Raw genomic sequence first — 10,292 nt, 5'->3', positions numbered from 1 at the left:
AATTTTTGTATTCAGATATGGGTCTAATAGCTGCAACTCTTGCGTCTTAAACAATCTGACTCTGGTCAAGTCAGCAGCAAGGATGGCGGCAGCTTTAATAATTGTTTTTGTTTTGTTTAAGTGATATTAGAAGCGGATTTTCTTTTGAATCTGGGGCAGGAATTGGATTCTCTGGCTTTATCCTCTCTCTGCATTGCATTTGGTAGGGAAAAGCTTGCTTCGGTTCCTTCCGGTGGTGGTATCGTTGTTGCTGTTTCTGCCGGTGGTGGTGTTGTTAAAGAAGAAAAGATCGAAGAGAATGAACAGAGGAAGAGAAGAGGGATGGAAGTAGAGCTAGTCAAATATAAAAAAAAATATGAATACTTTAAGATAATAGTCAAACAGTAGGATAGAGTTAATCAATTAACTCTATCCTGTTTAAATTTCAATAATCAATTTTAACATATACTAACAAACATCGATTAAACTTTAGTGTTGGACTTGTGCTCAAGGTTCAAAACTCCATATTGCCTACTTATAGATCATGTGAAATTTAAATTAGGCGCTCAATATTTTAAACTTTGTACTTTGCAATATCTCCCTTTTTATTCAACGACATGATGTTTTACTCTAGTGTTAAAAATGAGTTTATAGGAATCAAGCAACATTTCTTTAGATATTACATGGACTACATTTAGGCCCAGTTCGTTACTAGTAAATAGGAGAGATAAATTGGTCAACGGGTATCTCTTTCTCATTGACCAACTTTGGTGTTCTTTTTGTAATAATAAAATATAATGAGACAAGTTTACTTGACTTGTTATAAATAAAAAATTATTATAATATTTACATGAAAAAAAAATGAATAAATGAACTTATCCAAGGTAGATATTATCAAAAAAACATTTACTTGGGTGAGTGAACTTATCCAAATAAGTGACAAATTTGTAAACCGACAAAACCTTAAAATAGGGAAAAAAAGTGTGGAAATATGGCAGGGTAGACAAGGCCTTAAAATAGGGAAAAAAGTTTCACCCCACACTTCCATTTTCGGAGGGATGCCAAGTGACCATCGCCCATACTAGGTCATGGCCCATGGGCATTAGGATCCACATTAGGTAGCCAATAGTCCTTTTGGCTAAGGTTCATAGTATTGATGACCTTGATATACAAAATTCAAGTATAAAGTTTCTTGCTAACAAAGTTCTTTTTTATTTGTAATTTATCATTTGAATTGTCATGTCATAGAGTTTCTTGCTAACAAAGTTCTTTTTTTATTTGTAATTTATCATTTTAATTGTCATGTCATTTATTATCATTTAAAGATAATAAAATTAACTCTTGCTACTTGAGTATTAAGAGGGTGTTTGGCATCGTGTCGTTTGCTTCATAAAACGGCTCCACATATGCATCACATGAGAAAAAACAGTGTGCCAAGAAATACTTGTTTGGAACTCTTGCTCCAGAAAACAGCCATGCCTTGGAATTTGGGAAAGCGTGGTTTGAAAAAACGTTGAATTTGGTATTTTTTCATTTTTATAACCATTATTGCCAACATGACCATGACGTGGCATCATGTAAAGCATTAAATATGAGGACCAATGCTGAAAACAATTATAGAGCATTATACCAGATAAAACATGTGCCTTTCCCCAAAAAACATCCTATGTGGCAGCATTGGTGACAAAAAAAAAGGTCATTTTCCAAGAAAACAATGCAAACCAACAATACAACACAGTTTTCTCCAAAAATGACTAAAGCAACACATTGATGCCAAATACTTACTTGATGGCCCTGAAGTGAAATTTTGTACAAAATAATAATAATAATAAAGCAACTTGGCAAGGGAAGCAGAGTAGAGATGCTCTCGAACCCAGCAGGTAAGCGGAACAATCGCAGAAGCAGCCCCCTGAAGAGAGACCAGTTCGGGGGACCTTCCACGTGATTGTCGGAGGTTCGATTGTAGTGGGCTACATTTCAATCGCAGCTCGGGCATCTGCTTGCGAGGCCACTAGGGAAGAACAGAACCCCCCGAAGCGGTCAAGGGTGGAAGACCAGATCTTCTTCACAGAGGATGGCGCACGTAGGGTCCACTAACCCCAGGATGACGCGCTCGTCATAAAGGTAAAGATCAACGACTTTGAAGTCAGGTGAGTCCTCGTCGATTCGGGCAACTCAGTAGATATCCTCTTCAAAGCAGCTTTTGACCAGCTTCAGCTTCAAGAGAGCGACCTGAAGCCCGCGAGCACTCCCCTGGTAGGCTTCAGCGGAGAGGAAGTCAGGCCCCTAGGGAGGATTACAGTACCTGTGGAAATCGGCACTTGGCCTAGCATAGTGAGGCTCAACCATGACTTCTTTGTGGTCGCAACCCCCTCCTCGTACAATGCCATAGTAGGTCGGCCGATCACCCATGCCTTATGAGTTGTGCTCTCCACTTACTACTTGGCCATGAAGTTACCCACAGACTTCGGAATCGAGACAGCGCGAGGTGACCAGCTTGAGTCTCGCAAATGCTACGTCGCCACCCTCAAAGGTAAAGCCAAGGTAGCCGAAGACCTTGAGCTGTAGTGACCTACGGAGCAGTGCGAGGAGCGAGCTGCGCCCATAGAAGGGATCGTCTCCATCCCGACATCGACGGAGGACCCAGCCCGGACGCTTCAGATCGGTGCTTCCATCAAGGAGCCTTTGCGATCTAAACTGGTACACTTCTTACTTGAAAACTTAGATGTTTTTGCATGGTCTGCGAAAAAAATGCCCGCATAAACCCCAGCATTATAACTCATAAGCTTAATACTTATCTTGTAGTTAGACCCGTTAGACAGAAGAGACACAACCTAGCCCCAGAGCGATGGAGGGCAGTTGATGAGGAGGTCGGGAAGCTCCTTGCAGCCGATTTTATCAAGGAAGTCCATTACCCGAGATGTGTGGCCAACCCTATTTTGGTGAAGAAGGCTATTGGTAAATGATGCAAGTGCGTCGACTACACCGACTTGAACCTCACATGCCCAAAGGATTACTTCCCACTCCCCAGGATCGACCATCTGGTAGACGTGACCTCAGGGCATAAGTTGCTGAGTTTTCTAGACGCCTATTCGGGCTGCAACCAGATCAGGATGGACCTAACCGAGCTTGGCCTGTACTGCTACAAGGTCATGCCCTTTGGGCTAAAAAATGCCAGGGCAACCTTTCAAAGACTTGTAAATAAGTTGTTTGAGCCATTGATTGGCCGAAAAGTAGAGTGTTATGTAAATGACATGGTCATCAAAACCCAGTTTTCATGTGATTTAATACAAGACTTGCATTCAGTTTTTGAAATCCTACGTAGATTTAACATGAAGTTGAACCCAAATAAGTGTGTCTTTGGTGTCACCTCGGGTAAGTTCCTAGGGTACATCGTTAACCGATGCGGCATTGAGGCTAACCCGGATAAAATAAAGGCCATCCTAGACATGAGACCACCTCGAAAATTGAAGGAGGTTCAGAGGCTAAATGGTCGAATAGTTGCTCTGAGCCGCTTCATGTCCAAGTCGGCAAACCGCTGCCTACCTTTCTTTAAAGCAATTAAAAGTGAAGGGTTTGAATGGACCCAAGATTGCCAACTTGCATTCGACGAACTCAAAAGGTACATCGCTAGCATGCCAGTCTTAACCTAGCCTGAGGAGGGAGATGACTTAGAGCTGTACCTATCGGCAAGTGATGAAGTGGTCAGCTCGGTACTAATAAAAGAAGTAGATCGAATCCAACGACCTATCTACTATGTTAGTAAGGTGTTGCAGGGAGCAGAGACGAGATATCCGGAGATAGAAAAGGTGGCCTACGCACTATTTATTGTAGACCAAAAGCTTTGTTCGTACTTCCAAGCTCATACTATTGTCGTCCTCACCAATAAACCTCTGAGGCAAGTTCAACTCAAGTCCGAGGTCTTTGGTCGACTGACGAAGTGGGCCGTTGAGCTCAGCGAGTACGACCTCCAATACAAGCCGCGAACTGCCATTAAGGCCCAAGCCTTAGCAGACTTCGTTGCAGAATGTGCTTTTAGCTCTGAAGTCCCTAGGCCGGTTGGGCACGATGCCCCCAGTTCGGGCGAGCCCGAAGCTCCCGGGCAAGTTGAGTTCGAGCATCGTGAGGTAGCAACCAACACAACATCTCTCCCAGTCAAGCCAAGCACGAACTGGGATGAGGAGCCCTGGATCCTTCACGTAGATGGCTCCTCAAACCAGCAGGGCAACGTAGTCAGAATCGTTCTGTATGGCCCAAGTGGCACAAAACTGGAGTACACACTACACTTCGAGTTTGCGGTGTCCAACAATGAAGCGGAGTACAAAGCGCTAGTAGCCGGGCAGGCTCTAGCCAAAGAAGTAAAAGCCAAGCATTTCGTCATCTACAGCAATTCCCATCTCGTGGTCAATCAAGTCACAGGCGAATACGAAGCTCTCCAACCAACTATGATTGCCTACTTAGCCAAAGTAAGAGAGGCTCTTCTCAACTTTCAGTCACACTTCATCAGGCAAATCCCAAGATCGGAGAATGCTGAGGCCGACGCCCTGTCCCGGTTAGCCAGCACCACTGATAATACCATGAGAACCGTGTACATAGAGAACCTGCCTCGACCTAGCATTCTCGGGGGGGGGGGGGGGGGGGCAGAGGAGGTCGCTCCTGTCGTTCAAGTAGAGTCGAGCTGGATTGATCCGCTTGCAAGCTTCCTGCTACACGGGACCCTCCCTGCAGAACGCAATGCCACCAGAAGGGTAGAGCGTTAGGTGGCCAAATACGTCATAATAGACGAACGGTTGTACCAAAGATCCTACAAGCTCACCTACCTGCGCTGCTTGCGACCTTCGGAAGCCGAGCTCGTGCTCTGCGACATTCATGAGGGCCTGTGCGGCGAACACTTGGGAGGTAGGGCCCTCACCAAAAAGTGCTACGACAAGGGTACTACTGGCCAATAATGAAAACAGATGCTATTGAGCTCGTCAGAAAGTGTGACAAGTGCCAAAAGCATGCCAATATCCACCATCAGACCGCTGCCGACCTTAAGTATCTCACCAGCCCGTAGCCTTTCGCACAATGGGGCATCGATATACTCGGACTGTTTCCATCAGCGACAAGCCAGAGGAAGTTCTTAGTGGTAGCAGTTGATTATTTCACCAAGTTGGTAGAAGCTGAACCTCTCATAACAATCACAGCTCGAAACGTACAGAACTTCTTTTGGAAAAATATAGTGTGCTGTTTTGGGTTACCTCGAGTACTGATTTCTGATAACGATAAACAGTTTGAAGACATTATATTCCAGAACTGGTGCTAAGACATGGGAAGAACTTGACTTCAGTCGCACACCCTCAAGCAAATGGTCAAGCAGAAGTCACAAACAAATCTATCCTCCGCGGACTGAAGGTACGGTTAGGCCGAGCTAAAGGACTATGGGCAGACGAGCTACCCAGCGTATTATGGGCTTATCGGACTATAGTAAAGACCGTAACAAGCGAGACTCCCTTCAACCTCACCTACAACACTGAAACAGTCATCCCAACCTCGACCTGCTTGACAAAGTAAGGAACCTCGCATATATCAGGACCATAGCCTACCAACAGAGAGTAGCTCGATACTATAACGCCAAGGTCAAGAAGTGGAACCTCCGCGTTGGCGACCTGGTCCTTCATAAAGTTTTGGTACCTAAGCCCGGTGTTGGCAAGCTCAGGAATACCTCAAGCACCAAGAAACAGCTCAGGGTAACAACCACCGAAAAAAAAATCCCACTTCGGATATGTAGCTCTAACAGCTCAAGTGATAAAATTGCTTAGGCAGAAAGTAAAGAGCACACCATACTTAGCAGATAAAGATAAAGCATTTCATTACTAATCTATATAAACAAAAAACCTAGCTTAACAGCCCGAGAAGAGTTCAACAGAAAGCAAATAAAAAGTAGGGCACAACCGCCCAAGAGAGTTCATCAAAAAGAGATATTTAAAACCGAGTTCTAATACCCGAGAACCACCAGAATCCATTCAGAGAAAACAAAAAATAGAAGATCATCCACCGGCCTCAAGGATCCACCGCCTCCACATCATCATCATCCTCAAGAGAGTCAGGCTCCTCCTCCTCCGCTAGGTCTGCCGTCTCAAGATCCAGGCCCTTCATTGTTATGCCGTTGAGGTTGAGCTCGGAGAACTTCTTCCGGACCAGCCAGCGGCAGAGTTTAAATCCAGAGCGGTAGGAGCTCAAGCCATACTCCACCATGGTGTCGAAGTTCCGAGTTCGGTCCTGAAGCGTGGACTCCAAGTCTCGAACCTGCTGACGAAGAATCTCCCTCTCCGTTGCCACCCTCAACGACTCCTCCCGGTAGCGAGCACTCTCCTCGTATAGTCAGGCGATCTGCGCCTCCTGGTCCCGGACAAGCAGTTCTTGGGCCTCACTCCCCTTTCGAGCCTGAAGGGCTTCACCTCAGGCTCGATCGAGCTCGCCCTGGAGATTCTACACGGTTGACCTCTGAGTGCGAGCATCGCTGGAGGGCCATGGCGTGGATTGCGGAGTTCACTTGCCAACAAAAGGCTGAGCTCAAAAAAAAAAAAGTAGCCACTTACCACCATATAGTGAGCGGAGGCTAGCCTGGCAAGCTGCTTGGGGTCCATCTCTCCCCAGTAGGCAACCTCCTCGTGGGATACTGCCTTCTGAGCCCTTCGTGAAGCCACAGTGAAATCGGTGACACTCTCCCAGTTCCCGATAGGGAACCGCGGGAAAGCGAGGGGATGAGACTGCTCAAGCAAAGGGAACTGCCCTTGTGTCGGGAGCTCAGGCTCTTCTGTGCCACCTTTCGTGGCTACCCCCTTGAATAGGACTGGTGGGACCTCAGGCAGTGGAGAAACGAAGGCTGGATTAGCAGCCTCGAACTCAGAGCTCTCAGAAGTGGAAGCTCGGTCAGGGTGCGACCTCTTCACCCTATGCTTCTAATTGCTAGACATGATGGTTGCCAAAAAATCACAGGGCATTAGTCCAATAAAAAAAAATTTACAAGGCACTACGCGACCTAAAAGGCTACCTACCTGGGCTCAGGCCAACCTGCGCGAGCTTGTCCTCGGCCAAGTAGTCCGACCAATGGAAGCCAACTGCTGCCTAGGACTACACCTTTCCCGAACTTTGGGATCCAAGTCAACCCCCAAATTCTCGATGGTGGCCCTCCAGTGAGTTGGGAAGGGCCACCCTTCGGGGTTGAGAACTACAAAATAGTCCCGCTTCCAGGTTAGGATCCTGTTCGGCAGCTCGTATAAGAGCTTGAAGCCGCGACAGGGAGAAAAATAGTAGGAACACCTTTCTAGAGGCGCTTCAGGGGAAGCATTCTTGATGCAAAGAATGGTGGAGAGGATGTTACGGTTAAGGGGTGGACAATACTCATAAAATAGGGAGATAGTCCCAACTACATTTCGGATGGAGTTGGGGTGAAGTTGTTCAACAGTGACATTGAAGTGATTCAAAACCTCCACTAGCAGAGGATGCAGAGGTAGACGGAGGCCAGCAATGAGCTGCTCCTGGAAGATCACTATCTCATCAGGACCGTGCTCCCAGGGATAGTTACCGGAAGGGAGACTATAGACAAGGTCTCTGGGGAGGTTAAATTGGAAAACCAAGGTCCTAAGTCTCTCCATCGACAAGGAGGAAGGACCAAAGCTATCTGGTTCCCTGCCCCGAGAGGTAGAAGCAGTCTCGCCAGAAGCCTCCCGAGCTTTCAGAGCCTGCCCCCAAGCTCCCCCTGAGCTTGAAGGGGCGTCATCTTGGTCATCACCCTGGGGAAAGATGTGGTACAGATACCCAAACATACTAACAAAATGATAAGACTCACCAAGGAAGAGACGAACTGAAAAGATGGTGTGAACACAAGAAGAGCTTGGGCAGCTAGGTGAAGACAAGATCTCAAAATCCGAAAGCAAGGAAAGTTGGCGTAAAAGAAATAAGGCTTGGGGCCCTCCTATTTATAGCCACTGTGCCCTCAAATCGATGGCTCAGATTAAGACGGATCTGACGAGTTACAGTCAAACTGACCGCACACCTCCTGAAGCTGAAACATGACTGGCTGCACGTCTCCCATTATTAAGGTAATGATGGCTACACGTCTTCCGGAATTGAGAGCCACTTCGTTACGTTTTTTGGCATTTAAAAGGTCCAGAGACCCCCTGATTTCTGCACGCACATTTAATGCGATCATTCGATCAAGTTTGAACCTTGGGTCAAATCCACCCGTCACATTTCATAAACTCCTCACGCTAAGGTAGCACCCTTATCTTGAGGAGTGGGGGGCAATTGATGGAGGGTGATCTGACCCAACCCCTTGAGACGGTGACACGTGGACATGACTCAGCATAAGTGACAGCTCAGCACAACGGCCTGGCCGCGACTACGTAACAAGTCCGCAGGGTAGCTCGCTACGTCACAGCTCGCCACAGGGTGAGCTCGCTACAACACGAGCTCGAGGACCCCTGACGTACTGAAAGGGAATACTTCAGACAAGTCTATCCTAGCTCGCGAGCTAGGATAACCAGCTCGCTCTGATACTCAGATAGAGGAACTGCCCCAAAGGCAACCTCAAGAGGAATCACCTTGAGGTACCCCTAGGAGCTTGCTATAAGGTAGCTCGCTACAAGGCAGCTTGCTACTAAGCGACGTGATGTCTTTAGGAAGCTTCTATCTGACTGGACCATACCCATCAGACTGCACCACATCTCCGAACTGACAACGCAGTCCCAACAGCTCGACAAACTGCACCCATGGCTCTCGACAGGTGGTGGTGTGTCTGTCCTCCCGGGATGTGTCACTCATTCGATTGAGTAGTACTCCGCAACGGTTACCTGCGCATTCCTGGTAAATAACGACTGTGATAGAGGATCAGTGGTGGTTACGCCCGATTTGATAAGAATGCCCATATTTAAGAACTCCATGGTTGAAGGGGAGAGGTACCTTGAACATATCTGATCTTTATCTCGAGCTAATCTCGAACACTCAGTGATCTAGCGCGACCTGCACTCTTAGCCTTCTTTGCACTCTTTATTGCTTTTCCCAATGTTCTAACTTAAGCATCAGAGTATTCCCACCGGGAAAGTCCCCCGGGAATCCTTCACCATCTTCTTCTCAGGTACCGTCCGCCACCAGTCAGGAGCCAGACGGCCGCTAGCTATGAGTGCCCGAATCGCGCAGCATCACAACCCTTTCCTAACCAAGATAGTGATTTGTTGATCCATCACCTGGCCATAATTCTAGGTTCATTTAGTCATTGAACAATTTATTTAGGCCATGTTTGGAAGTGCTTAAATTAAAAATAAGTGCTTAAAAACAAGTGTTTATTCAAATATCCACTTGTTTGCATTTAGCACCCAACTTTTTCAAGTGGTTATTTTTTTTAAATAAACACTTAAATAAGCATTTGTGATTATTTTGTCCTTCATTTTGTTTCAAAATTTTAAAATATACAATTTGAAAGCACTTTTATTAAATTACTTTTATAAAAATACTTTTATGAAAGTACTTTTATAAAAACACTTTTATGAAAGCACTTATGCAAAAGTGGTTTTATGAAAGCAATTTTAAGAAAGTACCCTTATGAAAGAACTTTTGTGAAAGTACTTTTATAAAAATGCTTTTATAAAAGTACTTTCTTAAAAGTGCCTTCATAAAAGTATTTTTATAAAAGTTCTTTCATAAAAGTGCTTTCATAAAAGTACTTTTATAAAATTCAACTAGGGATTATTTTATAAGTGGTATTTGAAAATCCAACTAGGGATAAATTTGGAAGAAAAAAATGAATTGTAAAAAAAGCTGGAAATTTTAGCTTAAAAAAATAAGCTCTTATTTTTAAAATAAGCACTTATTTCAGGCTTATTCACCAAATACGAACAAGTGCTCAATGGCCCAAATAAACACTTATTTTTAAGCACTCCCAAACCTGGCCTTAGAAAAAAAATATTGCTTGTTAATTACTTGGTACCCATATAGTCAAACTTAGGGTTGTCAGTTGGCCAGATATTGGTCCAAGCCGATCTAGTCCAACATCAATCCATTATAGATGGACCAGATCCAGTCCGACGAGGTCCTGCCCAATCTTATAAATCTTTTGCTGGGCTAGACCAGTTCAATATCTTATTGGATAGTCCAACCTGTTAACATTGGTTTTAATTCAGATTGTGTTCAACCCAAATCTCGTCCATTGGCACCCCTACTCTCTTGTCAGTGGATCAGATATTGGTTCAACCTGATCCAGTCTAATATAAATCCATTACCAGATGGATCAGGTCCAATCCAATCCAATAAATACTTTAGATGATTAAATA

Source organism: Nelumbo lutea, chromosome 1 (genome assembly GCF_056320005.1).
Source record: "Nelumbo lutea isolate HS-2025 chromosome 1, American lotus-T2T, whole genome shotgun sequence".
Classification (NCBI taxonomy): Eukaryota; Viridiplantae; Streptophyta; class Magnoliopsida; order Proteales; family Nelumbonaceae; genus Nelumbo; species Nelumbo lutea.
The sequence above is the reverse complement of the archived record's forward strand: the minus strand, read 5'-3'. Positions refer to the sequence as shown.